This window comes from Peromyscus maniculatus, chromosome 19 (assembly GCF_049852395.1).
Source record: "Peromyscus maniculatus bairdii isolate BWxNUB_F1_BW_parent chromosome 19, HU_Pman_BW_mat_3.1, whole genome shotgun sequence".
NCBI classification, from domain to species: Eukaryota; Metazoa; Chordata; class Mammalia; order Rodentia; family Cricetidae; genus Peromyscus; species Peromyscus maniculatus.
In genome coordinates, this window is record NC_134870.1 from 23,630,599 (window position 1) to 23,653,418 (window position 22,820).

The 22,820-nt window shown below is 41.6% G+C and overlaps 1 long non-coding RNA gene and 1 other non-coding gene across 3 annotated transcripts; one reads left to right on the forward strand and one right to left on the reverse strand.

Moving 5' to 3' along the window:
- Positions 1-4,825: 4,825 nt before the first annotated feature.
- LOC143269539 (uncharacterized) lies at positions 4,826-21,416 on the reverse strand. 2 transcript variants are annotated; one of them, XR_013046020.1, is made up of 3 exons: positions 21,052-21,416; positions 17,308-17,440; positions 4,826-7,783 (listed from the first exon to the last, which is right to left on the reverse strand). It is a non-coding gene; the product is annotated as an uncharacterized LOC143269539 (long non-coding RNA). The 2 variants fall into 2 exon arrangements; XR_013046021.1 differs by having other exon boundaries at positions 17,284-17,440.
- LOC121824212 (U7 small nuclear RNA) lies at positions 14,421-14,480 on the forward strand. The gene has a single exon (XR_006066026.1). It is a non-coding gene; the product is annotated as a U7 small nuclear RNA (small nuclear RNA).
- Positions 21,417-22,820: the final 1,404 nt, after the last annotated feature.

Genomic DNA, 22,820 nt, shown 5'->3' on the forward strand with positions numbered 1-22,820 from the left:
TTCTTAATCCCCAGAGCAATAATTCTCAGACTTTTCAATGAGAATGGCTTTATATTTTCCATTCAGAGACCTCTTTTCATATGAGTTAGTTATTCAAATCTGCCGTCTTGAAATTAAAATGAGCACTTTAAAATGTTTATTAACTCATTTCAAAATAACAATAATATAGCCTAATAATATAATTTATGAAAATAATTACATTTTCCAAAACAAAAGAAGATTTAGTAGATGAGTGGTATTTTTGGCAAACTCTTTAATGTCTGTCCTAATAAGAAACATCTGGGCTCATATCTGCTTCTACATTTAACCAGTTGCAACATGTTTTGGCAGGGGTATATGAAAGAAATGCAACCTCACAGCAAGACACTCCTGGAAAAGGCAAGAATGTTCTAGCAGCCTCTTTCAGACATTTGTGCACTGAAACTGTGTCATAAATTGGAAAGGGGTGGTTTCCTGAAGATAAACTGCAAGGCAGAAGCTGATGACCATTAATGAACTCTTTCTGCTGCATTAAAGACACTGATGTATTTCACACTGGGGATGTGTCTTTCATCATTGCATGATTTTGTAACATCCTTGGCAAATCTTTGTTTAAGTTATACAGATCTTCAAAGTGCTGGTAAATTCCACTACACAATTTCCAGTGAAACATACTTATTACCACTGATCTCATCGAAAAAATGTCATATTGGGAAAGGTCCCAGCAGTCAATTTAAGGTGTTTAAACTTATAATTATTTTTCAAGGCAAGGTCTCTGTCTGTATCTCTGGTTCCTGGCTATCCTGGAACTCACCCTCTAGACCAAGCTGGCTTCAGACTCACAGAGATCCACCTGCCTCTGTCTCCTGAGTGCTGGGATTAAAGATGAGTGCCACCATACCTGGCTCTATTTTTTTTTTTCATAAAGTCTGATATTTCTCATTGGAAGTTAAAATTATCAGTTGTTTTCCTTAAGTCACAGGCTTACTTTGTTCATTTAAAAATAATAAAATTAGACTAAAAAACTGTCTTCCAAATACCAACAACTGTGTAACTGTGGTCCTTCTGTCACTCAGGCTGGATTAAACTGGGTTACCATGGGGAAAATGTGATTTCAACTAAACCACTGCTCTAGAGTTCTTTGTGATGGCTGCTGCATTTCTGCATGCAGAAATAATTCTGCATTCAGAATTGTAGATATAATTCCTATTTTCTCACATAAAATATTTTAAAATTGCTATTCAATCTCCAAGTTTTACTGTGTCCTCAGGTCAGTCTCAAGGGAAATTAAGTCTTTTCTTACAACACTCTGTCCTTGCTGTGTGATATTTTGTTTGTGTCTTGACAAATAAAGCTTGCCTGGAGATCAGAGGGTGGAGCTAGCCACTAGTTAACCAAAGAGGCCAGGCAGTAGAGGCACACTCTTTCAATCCCAGCACTTGGAAGGCTCACACCTTTGATCCCAGCACTTGGAAGGCTCACACCTTTGATCCCAGCACTTGGAAGGCTCACACCTTTGATCCCAGCACTTGGAAGGCTCATATCTTTGATCCCAGCATTTGGGAGGTAGAGACAGGATCATAAAAGTGGATGGAGACAGGACCTTGGGCCCCTTGGGTCTGAGGATTCAGAGAGGTAAGACGTGACTGTGGCTGCTCCTATGCTTCTCTGATCTTTCAACATTTCTCGATATCTGACTCCAGGTTTTTATTGATAAGACTAATAAGGATCACAATTCATGTGCTGTTAAAACTGGTTAGCCATCAGTGAGGAAAGTGCTTACTCTGCATATCTAACAGCCTGAAGTTCAATCTCCAGAACCCAGAAGAAAAGAACCAACTACCTGAGATTATCCTCTGAACTCCACCTGTAGTTTATATGGGCATGCACATGCATGCACACATACACACATGCACATACATACACATATAGAGGAACAGACAATAAATTTAAGAACTGCTATAGCTTGGGCCACAGAGTTTTATCCATCACTGTTTTATGCCATTAGTGCAAATGTGAGTGTTGTGAGAAACACAAAACCCTGTATTAATATGAAAGAGTTTTGTGTTCAAGAGCACCTGGTAAGGACCTTTGAGACTTTAGGAATAGCTGGGGGAAAAAACTTTTAAAAACCCTTACCCTGTTGTGAAATGAAGGGTTCTTTTCTTTGTATTTAGAGATGCCCATATGTGCTTAGTACTTTACATAAAATATGAAGATTCAACTAAGAATTGCCAGCCAAGTGTAGTGGCACATGGCGTTAAGCCCAGCATTTGGGAGACAGAAGCAGGAAGACCTCTGAGTTTGAGGCCAGCCTGGTCTACAATAGTAAGACTTTGTCTCAAAAACAAACAAAAAAAAAAGAAAGAAAAGAAGAACAAGTAGAAAACAGAAGAGTCACTTTGCATGTTCCCAAAATAATCCTAGCTCTGGAGTCAAAGAATTCACCGAACTCAGAAATGCTGACATGTAAGTGATTATACTTTATAATAGGAAAGTATCCAAATTAAAGTCATCAAAGAGAAAGGCTCCTGGGATAAAATCCAAGAGAAACAGAGCAGAGCTTCCAACGTCCCCTCCCAGTATATCACACAAGGAGGCACTTAATTCTCCCAATTTATCAGTGGCACCTTCGGTGTTCCCAGCCAGGAGAGCTCTCCTGAGTCTTGGGCTCCAGGGTTCTTACCAGAGAATCAGTCAACACTACGGAGAGTGCTCACATGACCAGCCTCACCTCTCAGATTTCAGACTCCTCCCAGAGAAAAACAAGCTAATAAATGATAGTCACATCTTTGTCATAGCCATCTGGTCAAATGGACAGAGGGTGACCTGAGCAGGTGAATCTGAGCAGACAGAATATCCCAAGCGCCCAGAGTACAAACTATCTTCAAATGCCCAAAGTTTGACCTCTAGATCTGCTGCTGTCAATACTATACTGATCAAATTGCCCCCCAAGGTGAAAAAAAAAAAAGAAAGAAGTTGAAAGACAAAATACAAGAGTGGAGAAAAGTTTGAATGAAGCCTAGTTAACATCCGCAGTGAGAAAAGAAAAGATACTGTTCTGGGCTAGAAATGCAGCTAGGTAGAACACTTGGCTAGCATGTATAACTGCATTGAATTCCTAACACCACACATAGACACACTACACACACACACACACCACACCACACACACACACACACACACACACACCACACACCACACACCACACACACACACACACACACACACACACACACACACACACACACACACAATATGAGCAGACCACAAAATGGATTCTCACAAAATGAGAAAGAAGTTGTGGAAATTAACCATCAAAGCACGGAAACAGACACAATCAGGTCGCAGCACAGCAGAGCTAGAAGTCAGTGCAGGAGCCGCACGGACACGTGAGAAGGCAGCCGGTGGACCACTGAAGAAATGGGGAAGACTCTAAAATTCCTAGACTCAGTGACGATGAGAGCACAACTTCCCCCGACATTTGTGACGTGGCTGAGGCGGTTCTGAGAAGGGCATTTACATGTATGAATCTACGTTCAATTTTTAGACATACTTTAAAAGTAACAGAGGGCCGGGTGGTGGTGGCACACGCCTTTAATCCCAGCACTCGGGAGGCAGAGGCAGGTGGATCTCTGTGAGTTTGAGGCCAGCTCGGTCTCCAAAGCAAGTTCCAGGAAAGGCACCAAAAACTACACAGAGAAACACTGTCTTGAAAAACCAAAGAGAGAGAGAGAGAGAGAGAGAGAGAGAGAGAGAGAGAGAGAGAGAGAGAGAGAAATATGGAGAGATGGCTCAGCGGTTAAGAACACTGGCTGTTCTTCCAGAAGTCCTGAGTTCAATTCCCAGAAACCACATGGTGGCTCACAACCATCGGTAATGAGATATGGATGTAGGCAGAACACTGTATACATAATACATAAATAAATCTTAAAAAAAAAAAAAAAGGTAACAGAGATGAGATTCAAGGTCCTGGAATAGCAAGAGCTTTCCAAACCTGAAAGCAGGATATGGCATAAAAATAAGAAGATCTGGGCAGACATTAATGAAATCGATGTGGGAAGGAGAATGCGTAGAGTCAACCACACACCACTGGTTCTAGGTAAGCGAGAGCCGGTGAGGTGGCTCTTGGGAAGAGCTGCACTCAAGACTTGAGACCTGACTTCTACCCAGATCGCACAAGTCCGCAGGACAGCATGGACTCCTGAGTCACCTCTGACCTCCACAGGTTACTCCACAGGTCATCCTCTGACCTCCACATGTTGCCCTCTGACCTCCACATGCTGTAAGAATAAGGAAAAAGACACACAACACTGAAATTTCATTCTCAGCAGGAATAGTCATCAGCTCTGGACTTGAAATACTCTATATTCTCCAACTATCTAAACCCACTTGTATTTCCTCCATGAAGGAAAAGGAAGGTCAATTTCTAATTTCACAGAGCATTGCTGTGTACTCTCAAAGTATTGATTTTGCCTCTGACAGAGTTATTTCATTCTGTTAGAAAATTACAGCTCAGAGCTCATTAGAAACATAGCAGAATATTATGCTTGCACAATTTATTATTGAGCCTTTTCAATTCTGTTCCCCCAATTTTTCTACTTTATTTTATAAGTCTGCTAAACATATCATGCTACAAAGAAGTAATTATTACAAACTTTATTTTGTTAATACAATTAGAATAATTTTAGAATCATTTTTGACAATTGCTACATTTCAAATTTTAATCATTTACATAGTCTAGAAATGGAAATAAATATAATTGAAATTTCTCATTATGTTCAAGAACGTAGACTTTCTAAAATTGTCATTAAAATATTCAAATAAGACTGTATGTTGTAAAAATTCTTCCAAAGTTCACACAACTAGCAAGTATTAGTGTTCCTAAATGTTTTTACTGAAGTTCAACTAAAATGAGAGAAAGAAATGAACTTTATTTTCAGAATAGTTTTCTGTCACAGACACTGGGGCATCCTTTAGAACACACAAGGTAAAATACTGAGCAAGAAGAGGAAAAACTCAATTATCCTTGATCTGCTTACTCTAGAAAAGGCAAAGGGTAGTGAAAAACAAAAGGATACGGAGTGAGACTCCCCTCGTTGCGAAGACACGGGCTAGCAGATGAAACCAGAAGAGACTATATCGAGTGAGGTGATCCAGACCCAGAAAGATAAACACCGCGTGTTCTCCCTCATCTCAGATCCTAACTCTGAATCTTCAGATGTGAGTACATAACCTGGGGTAACCACAGAAACCAGGGAAGTAAAAAAAAAAGGGTGATGAGTGAGAGAGGAAGAGCGGGAGAGAGAGGAATAGGATGGAGGAAATGTGAAGGGAGGGATGGGGAAAAGTGAGAGTGGGGGGAGACTTTAATTGGTGAAGGGGAAAGGAGATCAATACCGAAGTGGAAGGGGATGGGGAAAATAGCATTAAGAATGCTTGAAAAGGCCATAGGGAATCATAGTATTTTATACTTGGCTAAAACTGCAGTGTGTGTGTGTGTGTGTGTGTGTGTGTGTGTGTGTGTGTGTGTGTGTGTGTGCATTTGGATACATGTGTGTATACTTTAAATGAGGCTATACTATTTGGTGTGATAATGCTCCCCCAAGAGCCATTGACTATCAACAAAATTCCCAATATGAGACATGAGAAACCTCCTTTTGGAGTTTTGGTCAGGGGAGTCAAAAAGACTCCCCACACAATGTAGACTATTGCTGTTGCTTTTGGTTGCCTCCCAGAAACTGGAAATAATTCCCTATTGTTGAAGACACCATGCCCTTTGGAAACAGGACTCAAGAAATGAGCTGGATCTGACTCAAAGCCTCCTGCATGAGGCTCTCATCACACCTGAAAGTCCTATGCAAGCTGCCAGGGAATAAAGCACACAACAGTTCTAGCACAACAGTGACACTCAGCTGTAACACTTACGAACCACAACAGTGATCAGCATGGCAAGGTATCCCTGAAGGTACAACTGTGGCACATACATCTTGGAAGTAACCAAGACCTGCCTCATTGGACTTAAGGCCCACCAAACAACAGGGGAATCTCACCTTGTAGTTTGATCCTAGCCAACCATCCATGGCTAATGAGGTTACAGATCTCAGGAGAATATACTATTGTCCCCTTCCCACATCAGCATAATTCCTAACTCCATTCTAAATACTTACAGCCACGCATTAGTACAGCTTTCATGCTTTATCAAGGAAGTTTCTTTTTTTGTAGCAGATGGAGACCTCTACAGAGAGCCACAAACACCCGAAATGTAGAGACTGACTGTGGGGTACCCAGCCCCATCTGATACATCTGCAACACAGCCTTTCTGCAAGGCTCGGGGATACCACACAAGACAGGCAGAAAGACTCTAAGAGCCAGAGGAAAAGAGAATCTGTTGCAACATTGGCTCTTCTGGACTTGACAGAATAACTATGTCCATGAAACCTCAACAATATGGCTCCTTAAACAAGACTTGAACAAAGGCATGAGTGGATGTGCCAAAGTAGCTGGGGAAAACCACACAGGGTTCCACCCCTAGATGAAGAATTAGCCATTCAAAACTGCTGAGAAAGGCAGAGTTAGTATTTCCCGGAGATGAGCACCCTAAGTGGCTATTCGTTTGTTTGTTTGTTTGTTTGTTTTGTTTTGTTTTGTTTTTTGAGACAGAGTTTCTCAGTGTAGTTTTGGAGCCTTTCCTGGATCTCGCTCTGCAGACCAGGCTGGCCTCGAACTCACAGAGATCCGCCTGGCTCTGCCTCCTGAGTGCTGGGATTAAAGGCATGCGCCAGCACCGCCCAGCCCTAAGTGGCTATTCAATGCCAAGAGATCAGTTCTGAAAAACAGAATGCATACAAGCAACATTAAATGGACCCAGCCAGTTGCGTTTATATATTTATTCGCACATGCATATATGTGACAATAACAATTAAAGAATAAGAGGTTATGAATGATTCTAAAGAGGTGAAAGGACATGAAAGGGCTTGGAGGGATGAAAAGGGCGAAGGATATAATTATATTTTAATCTCAAAATGTAAACAAACAGGCAAAAAACAATGTGAGTCATACAGAAACACTGGTTAATCCATATAGCACTAGGCAAAGAAAAGACATTGATGACATAGAAATCTTGACATATTTTTATCATTTAATTGTTCAGCATTAGAAAAATAGGACATTAGTCCTTAGAATTGTGAAACTTAAGAGGTCCTATATTTTAGTTCAACCTTTTTTTTTTAAAGTGGCATGGGCCATATAACAACTTGGTACCAGAATTAAGTTTCTATAATATTATTTTGTTTTACCTGGCATGCTTATTTCTGTAGTGACTCACACTCAGTACACAGATTTCACCATTGAACATACTTGGTAACTTGAAGATATTCATAAAGCTGCAATGATAAATCACCAGAGATTTTCAAATGTGGAAATGGCACAGCTCAGTTCATGCTTGCAAAGTCTCAGCTGCTGTGTGCAGAATGGCACAGAAAGAGGAAGTTGCCAGAAGACAAGAGTATCGAGATGACATAGTCAGGAGCAGGTTAGGGCTCTACAGGTTAAAAAAAAGGAAGAAAGAAAATGTGCACATAGTTAAGCAGTGCTCAGTGGCACGGTCCACACACGGAGCTACATTTTGCTGTTTGGTAAGAAGAAAGGCCAACTCTTGGGACAATGTTGAGTCATCTCCCCTTTGTATAGGAAGAGCTTGGGTCTCTGTTGCATTAAACCAGACAGTCCTGGGGTTGGGGATTTAGCTCAGTGGTAGAGCACTTCCTTAGCAAGTGCAAGGCCCTGAGTTCAGTCCTCAGCTCTGGAAAAAAAAAAAAAGGAAAAAAAAAAAGAAATCAGACAGTCCTTAACTTGTGCGATCAATTCCTTTTCCCCACACTTTTCCCACCTTCCGATGCACTGATTTGCCATCTTTTGTTGCCACAGCCCCTGAGGAAGTGACTCCCACTCATCTCAAGGCAGCATTGCAAATGTCCAGGAGGCACAGGCCTCACACAAGCATCAACACGCCACAAATTAATTACATTATGTATATTATGAAATTAAGCCCATTATTTTATACATTGAATATTTGCTAACAATTAAGATAAACAGGCTAGAGAGATGGCTCAGGAGTTAAGAACACATATTACTTTTGCAAAGGACCCAAGTTTAGTTCCCAACACCCTTGTCAGATGGTTCACATGAGCCTGTAACTTAACTCCAAGGGATCCGACACCCTATTCTGGTCTCCGCTAAAGGCATCGGCAAGAAAAGAAAATTACAGTGTATCAGAAATAAAAATTGTGTTTGTAAAAGCATCACTAAGGAAGTAAAGCTATTGCAGTGTTTTTCTGTTGCTATGATAAACACCATTGTAGGTAGAAGTTTCTCTCCCACCTGCCTGTTCCCAAATACCCAGCAGCCACTTCCTAAATAATTGACTCCAAGGCTTAATATTACTTATAAATGCTTGACAGGTAGCTCAGGCTTATTACTAACTAGCTCTCACACTTTAATTAACCCATAATTCTTATCTATGTTAAGCCACGTGACTTGGTACCTTTTCTCAGTCAACATTCTCATCTTACTTTCTCTGCATCTGGCTGGTGACTTATCTCTGCCTTTCCTCTCCCCAGCCTTCTAGTCTGGTCACCCCACCTTCACTTCCTGCCTGGCTACTGGCCAATCAGCACTTTATTAAACCAATAGGAGTGACAAATCTTTGCAGTGTACAAGAGCATTATCCCACGGCACAGCTCAGGGAAGAAAGGGTTTATTTCAGCTCACAGGCTCCAGTCTATCATCTAGGAAAGGCAGGGCAGGAACTCAAAGGCAGAAACCCAAAGGCAGGAGCTGAAGCAGAGGCCACGGAAGAATGCTGCTTACTGGCTTGCTTCTCATGGCTTGCTCAGCCTGCTTTCTGATAGAACTTAGGACCATCTGCCCAGAGGCGGCACTCTCATGGTAGGCTGGATCCTCCTACATCAATCATTAATCAAAATATGGCCCACAGACATATCCATAGGCCAATCTGATGGAGGCGATTCCCTGGTGACTCTAGTTTGTGTCAAATTGAAAACAATCAGCACAGAAGTGGTAAAGTCACAAGGTGAGAGAAGATACTTGTAGTCCTTACAACTGATAAGGTCTTGTGTCTGCAATATACAAATAAGCTTTATAATTCAACAATAAGATATGTGGTCAAACTTTCAAAGGGGCAAAAGTTTCAAATAATTCACTGAGTGAGATGTATGAATAAGAATCAATAAGTAAATGGAAAAGCGCTCAACATTACTCATCAGAGAAATGCAATCTGAAGTCAATGAGGTCCCAGTTTGTACTGGTATTAAGCAACTATTATCAAAAAAAAATATTATAAGAGTCGCTGAGTATATGGGGAAATCAGAGCTCTCATATATTGCCCATGGGAACACAAAGTGGTACCATTACTTTGCAAAACAACTTAGAAGTTCCTCAAAACAGTATAAAGTTATCATAAGACCTTCATTACTGATTATCTATATACAAAATTATGGAAAATTGCATCAGCATGTACATGAACAGCAGCACTATAGCAGTCTGTCAAAGCCCAAAACAGAAAAGCCTGTATGTCCGTCACCTGGTGAAAGGATACACAAGTGTAGTATATCCGTAAAATGGGACATCACCTGTCAATCAAGATGACTGAAGTTCTGACACGTACAAGGACGGACCTTGAAAGCATTGTATTAAGCGAAAGAATCCAGACAATAAAGACTGCGTGCTGCCTGATTCATTTGCACAGATTGTTCAAAACAGGCGAGTCTACACAGACAGAAAGCAGATCATAGGTTTCCAGGCACCAGCGGGGTTGAAGGGGAAGGAAGGGTTGACTGTTAGTGAGCTTTAGGGGAGGAAGTGTTCCAGACGTATTTTGGTGGTAGCTACAGTTTTGTAAGTCCACTAATACCACAAGATGCAGATACATATACATGAGATCTGTGGTGAGTGACATGCCAACACAGGTTTCAAAAGAATGTTCACAACAGTGCTCGGAACACCAGAGGTCCGGAATGACCTGAATAGCTATCTATGGTGAAACAGATGCACAGATTTGCATACTTATGCTCTGAAATGTCCACAGGAATGAAAATAAAGAATAACAAAAGTGGACTGTTGAACAGTGGAAGAATCTCCGAAGCTCAGGAATGTGTCTACTCAGGCAGTTCAGACAGGTAAGAAGTAAATGAAATAATTCTCTTTTGACTTGACTTCGCACTCAAAAGTGGAAAGAGTAAAGTTATAATTAACAATTTTTATGTCATGAAGTTTTTAATTTTTAACATTGAAAATAATTTAGCCGTAAAGAAAGGGTTCTCCAGAAAGAGATATCATTCATATTTCTATCTATGGTTTGTACTTTATTTTACCCAAACCTTACTCAAAAAAAATTAAGCAAAAAAAACCAATCTCCTAATGTCTGAAATACAAACATAGACAGGTGAATAAACTCTAAACATTATAAAACATCCATTAAATGCCACAGCGGAGATCAAAGGGTAAATCCATTTCCTATCCCAGCGTGGGAGACTCGCAGGCTGAGTGTGACTGAGGACAGCATTGCTTCTATTCCAAATTGTCCTGAAAGACTTCATAGAGTCCCCTGACACTCCGAGACCTCTGTCAGAACAGAATCAGGTTACCAAATAAAAAATACAAAACCTTTGAACTCTTCTGTTTTCATTTTGAGGCTGTTTTCCCTTTTCAGGATTCTCTGGGCAGAAATTTAAAGTCTAAATGAAAACAAAGATGTAAGGCTCCCACCCCTGTGGGGCTTGGGGGTAGTTTGCCAATGTTCTGTGGCATTATTTCTAAACAGGGTGATTAAAAGGATCTGCAGGCCCCTGAGTCCCACTCACAGTAGACTCTGATTCAATGAGGCTTCAATATTTGTCCATGTTAAAAGTCACTCAGGAATTTTGAGGAAATTACTGAATTGGTTTCTTAGTGTCCTAAGTCTACTTTTACATCGTAAAGTCAGATAGCCATGTAAAGCCACTAATTAGCAGCATCAGAAAGGTAGCAAGTTGGCCCAATATCAGATCACATGGATAAGAAGATAAAGATGCTAAAATAAACAAAGCAGCTGTGATTGATTTATCTGGCAAGCAAGCTGGAATCCCATCTCTCTGTGGACTCCCAACAAGGGCTGAACACAAAATCAGCAACCAGAATTCTTTACATCAAGCATGTTCATTCTTCAAGGCACTTACAGGAAAAAAAATAATAAGAAATTACATAAGAGATCTTATCTCCAAGGTATGTGGCATATTTTCTGGTGGGTACCAGAAAGCAATCTAACTGGGTCCCAAGTTTTATTCAAAGGTTTTTATTCCTTTGTATAAAAATGTAAATTAATAATCAAAAGAAAATTGTTAAGCTTCAGACTTCTCTATTTCTCCAACATAGAATTGTATATAAAGAACACTTAGCTTGGACAGATGTAGTGGCATATGTCTTTAATACCACCACGGGGGAGGCAGAAGCAGACAGATCTCTGAGTTCAAAGCCAGCCTGGTCTACAGGACAGCTAGGACTACACAGAAAAACCAGTCTCAAAAATAACTAAATGTTGGAAGACATGGCTGGCTGGAAGAGTTCTCAATCTCCCCATGGCCTGGCAGCTCATCTCAATAGCTCATCAACGTGGAGCTCCCTGCCTCCAGCAGAACTTCCTGCCTCTACCTGGCCTTATCTGGAGAAGGTCCCTGGGCTACAGGACTGAAAGCTCTCTCTAAACCAGATGCCTGACTTATCTTTAGCTTGTATCCTGACACAGATCCCTGCTAGAAGGTTCCCTTGCTGCACATATAATAACTAAGACTTGTGCCAGGAGCCTTACGATAGGAGTGTGCCACTTCACACAAAGTAGGGTCTGTCCCCAGGCTCCCCAGTCCTATATATTCCTTATACTCTGGAATAAAGTTGAGATGATTCACTGAGGTCTACCTCCCGGAGAGCAGTCTCTGCTCATGTTCACAGGCTGAGTATAAAGCTTTCTGTTACCACTGCTGCCTCTTGCCCTCTTGACCTGGTAGCCAACAAGAGAGAAAGAAGACCCCACACACAAAAATAGATAGATAGATAGATAGATAGATAGATAGATAGATAGATAGATAGATAGATAGATAGATGATAGATAGATAGATAACCAAAACCACTTAGCTTGAGGGAAAAAGATTTAATTTTGCATGCCTTATCCATTTGTGGTTATTTAGATAACAGTTATCTTTTATGGACTTCAGAAAGTATTAGAAGTCATTTGGTTTTTGGTTTTTGTCTTAAGATAGGGTCTCACTGTATAGCTCTGACTGTTTTGGAACTCAATTTGTAGACCAGGCTGGCCTTGAACTTACAGGGATCCACCTGCCTTTGCCTCCTGAGTGCTAGGATTAAAGGTGTGAGCCACCACTGCCCAGCCTCATTTGATTTTTTTAATGGTTATCCCATGGCACCTTAAATTTCTTTGAAGGTAGATTCATTCTAGGTTTTTTTTTTTAATAGATGTTACTTCTTACAGCACAAGCAAATGGAAACCAAAGAAATTACCAAATAGGAAATTGGGATGTAGAGATGATGGTTGGCCATAGTAGTCAAGGCGTATGACCAAGAGCTGAATATATTTTGGTATTCATCTAGACCAGGTTCCTCTCCAGCAGGGCAGATCTGTTGCATATCACAAGGAGAAGACTTCTTCTCTTCCTGTATTTCTGTAGCTTTCTTGAGAAGTTTCCATGGGGTTGGAAAGATCTGAGTGCAAATCTCAAGTACCCAGGTGTACACCCGCAATCCCAACATTGGGGAGGTAGAGACAGGAGGCCCTGGAGTCTTGCTGGTTAGCCAGTCTGCTGAATCAGGGAGCTCCATATTCAGTGAGAGACCCTATCTCGAAAAATAAGGTGAAGAGTGATGGAGAAAGGTGCCTCCTATGTATGGTCTCCACAGGAGCACGTGCGCACACACACACACACACACACACACACACACACACACACACACACACACGGAACAAAAAGAAAAATAACCTCATAAATAACTCTCTTCTGGTTAATATGAAATATTGATGAACAGAATTCACCTAGATTCCTAATATATTTTGAGAGAATGTGTATTAAGCATTAAACACTTAATATCAATATGCCTTTGGGTTTCTTTCAAAGGATGAAAAATAATGCAAGGCTGAATGACTTATCAATGTAGCAATTTATGTTTTTTATTTTCTATTCCATAGATGTCAGTCCCACTGAAATTTCTAATCTACATTCCATTTTTTTTCTCAAATACTGTTGTGTCTAAATATAAAACAGACACTAAAATAATATCTACTCCTTTTTGGTCAAAAATTAGTCATGGAACGGATCACTGGGTCATTCCAGAGAAAGAGAAGGGGGTGGGGGCATGGAAAATAAGATTATTAGTATTACAGATTGAATGTGAGATGTCACCACCACCACCAGATTTGTCTGTTTGAACACTTGGACCCCAGACAGTTGCATTTTGGGGAGGTTGTGGAACCCTTTGTACATAAGACTTAGCTTGTGGAAAGAGAGCCTAATGTGGATCTGTACGCAAGCCCTGCTTCCAAACCAAGCTCTATGTTCTCTGGTCAGTGTCAAGTGAGAAGTCGCCACAGCCACAGACTAACCCATTCTGGCTGCTAGACCTTCCCCATCATGGAGGGTGTCCTCCGTACAGGGAACCAAAATCAATCTTCCTTCCTTCTGTTTCTTCTGTTGGGTACGTGATCCCAACAATGACAAAAATGACTGAAGTGGAAAGCTTCTTCTGAAAAGTAGGAGCTCCACATTAACCCCTTCACAGCCCAACCTGACTGCAACCTTAGGAGAGCTAAGCCACACCCACATGCTGACTCAGAGCTAAGACACACCCACATTGCTGACTCAGCGCTAAGACACACCCACATTGCTGACTCAGCGCTAAGACACACCCACATTGCTGACTCAGAGCTCTCACACACACACACACACACACACACACACACACACACACACACACGCGCGCGCGCTGACCCAGACCTAAGACACACCCACATTGCTGACCCAAAGAGAATGTAAGCTATCAAACGTTTTGTCATTTTAAACTGCTAAATTTGGAGTACTTTAATTATATATCATGTGCTTTGGTGTAGGTGTGGAGGACAGTTTCAAGGAATTGGTTCTCACTCTTCATGACATGGATTCTGTAGACCTGAAGGAAAACTCCAAGCACCCTGAAAGGACAGGCCCATGTCTATGTCTAAGACGACAGGCTGGGCTCAGCTCGGGCTGAACGCTGACAGGAAAAACAGAAGAAGGATTGCTGGCAGACACTTTCAGCATTCCTCAGGAACCTTCCTTCTGCCAGGAAGAGCCACTTCACTATCCCACCTTCCTCTGGCGGATGAGAAATCTGGTTCCCAGTGTTACAGCTCTTTTAGAATTTGTCTAGCAGGTTTTCTGACTTCCGTCGGAACCCCTCCCACCACCCCCCCCAAAAAGAGAAATCTGGTTCCCTATTGGCTTGTACCAATGGAGCACACAAAGCCATGGCAGCCTCAGCTCTGCTGGTCCCTATTGGCCTGTAATATCCAGGCTGCTCCAGATCACAGAATTCTCTCCCCAACCCTGCAGCTACAAGTTTTTCTTTATAACCCAGGAGATTTTCCCTGCTCCGGCTCTTCTCTCTGCTCCTGAGAGAGAGCCCTGGCCCTTGTCAATCTGTCCTCTCCTCTCTACCCCAGAGAGGTAGCCATGGCTGCTTTGGACTTTCCCAAAGACCCCTAGCTAATCTCTCTCTCTTATCTCATTATTAAAAACTGTCCCTGTCAGATGAATATAGTGATGCTCGCCTTTAATCCCAGCACTCAGGAGGCAGAGGCAGGAGGATTTCATGAGTTTAAAGACAGTCTGATTTACACAGTGAGTTCTACATAGCCAAAGCTGCATATTGTGACCCTTTCTATAAAACAAAGCAAACAAACAAAAAGCCCTCTTTCCCACCCACGACACATTCGATTCCTGGCTTCTCTGAGCCCTTGCTCACAGGTTCCAGAGACGGACTCAGGTCATCATGCTTGGTAGCAAGCATCTTTGCCTACAAAGCCATCTTGTTGGCAACTTTTCATTGCAACAGAAAACAAACAACAGCCTAGAGGATAACTGAGGTCCTTGTTTAAACAGAGTTTATAACTCAGTGGGTAGAGATGGATAATAACTACAAACATAGTTATATAATTTTACATATTTTTCAGTGCTACAGAGAAAGTCAAAGCCAGGAAATGGCCTTGCGGGTGGGTGCATAAGTGGATGGGAAGGAAGGTGTCTCTGCAGAGACGTGAGTGGAGTATTAACGATATTCAAGGGGAAGGGCAAGTGGTTCACAAAAATTAAAAGTAGATATGAGACTCCAGCCACCTTCTGTTAATCCAAATACTAAAGCAAAGAAGTTTGCAAAATTATAAAACCTGCTAATCTTTTCAATGCTTTCTATTTGAAAAAGTTTTTTTTTCATTAAACATTTCAATGTGCCATTACTATTACATGTATAAACAAGTACATACTTTTAGATTTCTGTATACTGACAGGTCATAATCCACATAAAGTCTACTGCAGAGCCTTAGGAAAGTTTAAAAGTATAAAGGCTTCTGGGACCAATGAATGAGAGGTGCAGGTGTGAAGCATTGTGGGAGATCCTGGGACCAATGAATGAGAGATGCAGGTGTGAAGCATTGTGGGAGATCCTGAGACCAATGAATGAGAAGTGCAGGTATGAAGCATTGTGGGATATGGAATGTGGGTGGCCCTCTGGGCTGACTGCTACAAAAGTTTGTTGAATAATTTTTAAGCAGAAAGAAGAGACCTGGTTTAAGTATTTAAGAAATTACTCAGGGTTCTGTAAGAAGAATAGACAGGCTGAGAAGGAGAGAAATGGGCCCATCTGTCAGTTTATCAGATTACCACCCGCAGAAGTTTTTGCTTTTTCTTGGTGTGTTTGTGGTTTGGTTTTGTAATGCTGGAAATCAAACCGGAGGCCTCACACAGTGAGCAAGTAGGCTGCCACTAAACTCCACACCCAGCCTTCCCACAGAGGCTTCCGAAAGTTCCTCAGAGAGCATAATCCTGACATGAGAGTGGAACCCTTAACAGTAGAAAAAAAAAATTCCACTTTCTATTGTGCGGCTAAAGAATTGTTAATGTCATGTTAATTTAAGAGATGGGGTTAAATGATTCCTGTAACTGGCAAAGCAGTGTCTGGTGTTCCTTTCATTTGATGTTTCTTTCGCTTGTTTCTAGACCTTGGTAATTTATCTCAGCCTGGATACTGCATGCTGTAGGCCTTATGGAGGCACACCGTGTAATTTCTAAGCAAAATAATACGCTGATAACATTTCCTAGGGCATGGAATAGCCCTGCTGCTACACTGCTTTTGACATGAAATTCACACCTGTCTACACCAGCAGAAATGGAACTTCACGCATCGAATAAATAGCTGTCATACCATAAGAATAGAAAACAAAATCAAACCCCAAATACCCCCTAATTCTATTATAATGCTTTCTGAACTATTGTGGCTTATTTTTTCTTTTTAAGTGTCTACCCACAGAAACAACACACTCTCAAAAAAAAAAAAATACAACTGAATTGCTGTGGATGTTTCAAACATCTTTACCAAACTTTTCTGCCCACCTTAAGGAATATCTAAGGGTGTTCCTAGCTAAAAAGTTTCAGCTTAATTTTTCTGCCATCACCAGTGTCTCAGAAAATATGGCTACATTTTTTTCTAGGAAAAATAAAAACAACGCCTTTCTAATATTAAACCTGAGAATCACGAGGAAAAAAAGACTAAATCCACAACTGTCCAATTCAAGTAAGCTGTATTTTGGGGTGCACCCAGGACTGGCCAGCCAGCCATCTCACCCTAAGTCAGGATTTGAGAGGGCAGCCCCTGCTGGCCTCTTGAGGTCCTTTTCATAGAAGAGAGATTAGGTGTTCCCAGGGGTGAGAGAGTCGGCTGTTACACATTGTTAGAAAGTGAAAGGGAAGGAACAGGGTCAGGTCATCCATCGTGTGGATGGGGTCACAAGTGTAGTGTAGGCTGAAAAACATGTTTGACAGTTTACATCAGCTCTGAGAAACAGGAACTTATCCTCAATTACAAATAGAAACCTTAACTTGCAAGGACTTAACACAGGACAACAAATAGGAAATTATTCTTTAACTACAAACAGAAAGAACCCTTACCTGCATAGGACAAACAGAAACTTACTCTTGACTGTCTTACCTGCAAACAGAACCCTTAACCAACCTGCAAGGTATATTGTCCCTGTGTTGGTCTCACACTAATCCTCCAAGGTCTGGCCTTGCCATTCTCCTTCTGAGGCATCACATCCCAGATATGAGTGTCACAGCTTACCCACTGCCCTCGCTCAGTTCTCTCCCTAGAAATGTAAAATGGGGAAAGAGAAAAAAAAATAATGATTTTGGTTTTTTCTAGGTGTCAAAGAAATCACATAGAATTAAAGGATAAAATGGGACGGCACAAAGCAGAGGAAGGTGATAGGGCCTGGGGCTGGGAGAATCATTCTTCCTTGAGGGTTTAGCCATTGGTAGGCTCCCCATGGTCCTGGGACTGGCCCCACACCCTTGCATGTACGGGACTTAGTGTGTTATCAAATGGACAGAGACCAACTTAGGAGGAGGATGGCTGGGGGCGGTGCGTGGAGGTAGGTGGAGGGGGAAATGGAGGGTGGATCTGATCATATCTCAGGAATTCTCAAGAATAAGGAGAAACTATTTTTAAAACTCCACTGGAGATGTGTTATGGTATGGCCAAGTTGGACTCACAGAGAACTGCTTTAAATTTCTCACCTCAGTTTCCAATACTAAAACTAGATGGAAAGGAGACTTGATATTTAAAATTCTTCTTAGCCAGCGGGTAGCATTAATATGAGTATTGACCAGTGACAGAAGAGAAATTATTGTTCTGGCTGTGTGATCAAGAGTGTGGAGTAAATACAAACAAACCTGAAATTAAAACACGTGGCTCGCTTCTCTAGAGTAAAAGTATACTGCGGTAAAGCATTCTTTGTGATCTGGCAGGAACAACCTGAGCAAAATTTAAATGTGTTTGAAATGGAACTTGATTTGCAAAACTTCATTTCAATGCAAAATTTCAAAACTGCTTTTAAAGTAAAGCACCCCGGGCTTATTAAATCATTTGCACCATAGCTAGAATATGGAAACCCTGGGACTCAGTATAATTTCCTTCTATTTCTCTGCATCTCATATTTTCTTTTCGGTCACTCATATTGCCAAGCTCTGGAGGCCTCAATGTTTCCACTCTGGAGGTGGCAATCGCCATCCAAAGCCAGGAGGTGTCAACAGAAGCCGCACTAGTGATACCTGAGCTTACATTATAGCAGCTGCCAGCATCCTGTGATTTTGAAAATTCTAAAAGATATCCCTGAATTCCCCACATTTTTGCTTTCTAGCTCCTACTTCACACCAGTAATTTCCATAGTTTGCACTCTAACCCAAGATGGTAGATACTCTTGCTTGATGACTGATATTATCTCAAGGTCTGAGTGATAAAATTATGAGCCAGTGAGAGTTATGAGCCAAGCATACTTAGTGGGAGACTGCAACACCCACGTTAAGTAAAGTGGAAACTTCATCTATGTGGTGATATTTGATTTGTAGTCAATAAATAAGTTTGCCTGGAGATCAGAGGTCATAGCTAGCCATAAACAGAAGTCACACGCCCTTAATCTGATCACATGGCAGGCAGAGTCTCTGTGTGGTCAAGGACACAGCCAAGAGTGGTGACATGAGCCTTTAATCCCAGTACCAACCATAGAAACCTGGAGGTCTGTACAGACAGGCAGTGACAAGGAAGTGAAGTAGCTGGGCTAAGAGCCAATGAGAAGGCAGAACAGGAAGGCAATAAAGGCACGGGTTAGACAGGAAGAAGCTGGTTCGCTTGGGAAGCTATGGCGGCATGGTGAGCTAAGGTGAGCTGGTGGTTGTTCCTATTTCTCTGATCGCTATAGCTTTCACCCCTGTATTTGGCTCTGTGTTTCTTATTTAATAAGACTGTTTAGAAATTTGTCTACACATCAGACTTGTGTGGGTCAAATGGGACAAGTGTAGGTCAAGAAACTGGTCTTTAATGGGCAAGCATCATGGTGAGGAGTGGATGTTCATTAATAGAACAAAAAAAAAAAAATCTTCCCACCAGAACAGAAATAATGCAAACTCGTGAGGCAAAACAAGTGAGAAGACACAAGGACACCCAAATGCTACCCCCAAAAGGCAAGTGAGGTAAATATTTGGAGCAATTTAATACATTATAATTATTTAATAATAAATAGCAGAGAAATTTAGCTCAGACATCTTGAAGGCATCGAGTAACTCTTAGTAGTTACTGCAAAGATCATAAACTTTATATGCAATATTCTGAGCTTGTCCATAGCTCCCATATCTTTGCTGTTCTTCATTCAAGCACTTGATGGTGGCCCTGGCCCAAGTCACTGGGAACTCCTTCTATGAGACGCCTGCCTACCTGCCCAGATTTTATAGATTTCCTGGGAGAGTCTCTTAGTCCAGTCTGCCTGGGTTGTAGTCCTGGCGGCAAGTCCAGTCTGAGGGTATAAGGAACTCGCAAGTCTGACAAAAGAAATTTATCGGGAGAATTGATCAAATTGATTTGGGGACTGGATACATGGAAGAGAAGCCAAATTCAGGAGAATGGCGTCAAGGATGAATAACTCAGAGGAAGCAAATCTCGTGGTTAAAGCTCATCCATGATGAGTTTCTGAAGGAGATTGAAGAGGAGGAGGCATCACTAACAAACACATTAAGGAAAGGAAAGTAGCAGCCATGGTAATAGAAAGGGGGAGGAAATGCTGATGTAAGAGGGAAAAAAGCAAGAAAAGGATTTAGGGATGAAAAGAAAGCCACAGGATGTAAATAATTAAAAGAAAGAACTCCGAGAAAAAGGTATGTGAGTGAGAGTGTGAACTTCAGGAAGGCAGGCAGAATAAGAACTATGGAGATGCTCAGGGCACAGGATAAGGTAGACACTGATGAGCCCTCTCTGCATTGACTCAGTGGGGTGTTCAGAGGTATACACTGGACTTCCTGGTGAGAGGACAGAGTAGAAGCTGTGTTGTAAGGAGTGGATGGTTACAGTTGGAAAAAGGGGACAGAACTACTTTATCAGTCCACTAGCTCTTTCTCCAGTCCCCAAGTCAACTTTGATTCCCCCAACAAACATCTTCCATCAGACCCTCGAGCTTCCTCGACCATCTGACTGAACTTGTTCCTGGACTGCAACCCATGCAGCTACTAACAAAGCTGTGTTCTAGTGCAGGCCGACTGAGAGACTAAAAGACCCTACCAGGAAATCTATACAAGCTGGGCGAGTAGGCGTCTCATAGAAGGGGTTCCCAGTGTCTGCTGCCAGGGACACCCTCAGGTGCTCCACTGAGGAACAGCAATGATGAGACAGAGCTACACAGGAGTTCTGAACTGTGCTTCTCATACAGCACAACAGCCATTACTTATCTGTCAGTAATGTCCTTACTTTGTGTCTCTGTCCAGCTCTCCTCCCGACCCTACAGCTACTTCTCTATATAATAATACAGGAAGGAGAGTCCATTTTCTTTCGTGTGTGACCCCCAGAAGGTTTAACCACACTTCAGTCAGTGGCCCCATCCCATGAGTTTATAGCTAGCATGAATGGGACCTGGTAGGTTATAGAAGAAAAAGATGAAGAAAATGAAGAAGAGGGGGAAGAGGAAGAGTCACAACGTTGGGAAGGGTAGAGGTGGGTGGACCTGAGAAGAGTTATGAAGGAATGGGTATGGCTAAAATACATTATATGCATGTATGAAATTCTCAGATTAACTAAATAACATATGCTTCATTGAAAAAGGAAAACATGCTGTCCTTACCTTTGCCCAAATGCAAGCAAGAATCTATAGAGAACAATAGATTTCTTCCTATTGTAATGGAGAGGGGGGAGATATAATGAAGCCAGTAAACAAACCATTTCTGCCATTGAAGGATATCCAGGACCAAATGATAGCTCAAGAGGGATGCAGAAATTTTCTCAAGGTGGAGTAGACCTAAAAGAGAAATGGATTTTAGCTCCTTCATCTTGGCTTTGAAGATGACCAAAAGCCAACAGAAGTAGATGAGAGTGGGTTTGACCACAAATCTCTCCAGAAAAGAAACTGGGAGAAAACCGACTCCCTGTCTTTAGTAATAGGTGTTGGCTCTTTCACAAATATCTGGGAAGAAATGTAGGGCGGTGCTCCAAACACTCCTACTGCATTCCACCCTCTCACTCCCATACTTGAGATACTCTTTGCTTTCTAGAAGGTTCTTACCCACAGAGTGCCAGTCACCGTATTCCTGTGCCAAGCCTTGTAGAAAGATTCATTCCTCTCCCTGGTTTTCAGTAGAGTTGGCCATTTGCCTCTAAACCAGTTTTCTCGACTGCTATCACTTTGTACCCAGCCACGTTTTGTTTGCTGTGGGTTAGGGGGGGAATGGGAGGCACTGTCTAGTGCATGATAGGATTTTGGTAACATCCCTGGCCTCTCCCAACTAGATGTCAAAGACCTACTATAGTCATGGCAGTCAAAACTATCTGTAGATGTTGCCAAATGTTCCTTTGGAGGCAGCAAACCCCACCTACAGTGAGAATCACTGCAAGATACTATTTGGATCCTTAGCTCATTTGGAGAAAAAAGATGTCAGTATGTCATATGCCTTCAATTATGAATAAATTTATGGCGGCTCATACTATCTTTTCATCCTTTTCAGAAGCCTTCCTGAGTTATTACATGTGTTCCTTTCTTCATCCTGTTAAGGAGTGGACCCTCCCCAGGTTAAGTCATTTTACACATACAGTGTTGCCGGTTGATATTATTGAGTAAGGAAAACAGCTGACTAACCAGAAAGAATGTGTAAACTTTTGCTTTGAAATTGTCTCTTTTTCCCCAGAGATTGGTTTGTTTTTTAGAAGTATAGCGTGGTGATCCATGCCTATATCATCACAGTGAGGAAAGAGGTTTGCAATTTGGAGGCCAGCCCGAGCTGTTGAACAAAACCCCATCAAAACATGGGGAATGGGGGGGACATCTACATTTGTCTTTAAAATTCTATCTTTAGATTGTTGTTGTTGTTACATTCATTTATTTTGTAAGTAGGGTGGTATACTTGTTCCTAGAGGTCAGAATATTTCACTTTCCATTATGCGGGTCCTAGGGATGGAATTCAGGTAATTGGCAAATGCCTTTACCTGCTGAGACATCTTGCTGGCTCTTCGTTTCCCATTTGGTTGTTGTTGTTGTTGTTGTTATTGTTGTTTTGTTTTGTTTTGTTTTTTTGATTAATGTTTCATTTGTTTTCTTTTCTTTTTCATATGGCATTGAACTCTGGGTCCTACTCCCTCACCTCCTGAATTGTGGAGGTTGTGGTTATGCACCACCACGCCTGGCTTAAGGTGTTGCTATTATTACCATGTGTATTTGTGTGTGCGTGTGCAAGACACTGTCAGGAGTTGGGTCTTCCTTCTACCATGGATTCTGAGGATCAAACTCAGCTAATCAGGTTTGTGCACCAAGAGCTCTTAACAACTGAGTCATCCCAACAGCCCTAATTTTATATTCTGATTAACAGATAACATTTACATGTATTTATGATGGCCATGTTTTTGCTTAAATTCGAGTGTATCTCATGTATTGATCAAATCAAAACAATCAGAATGCCTGTCACCTTAAACTGTTGACGTTTCTTTGTGGTGAGTAC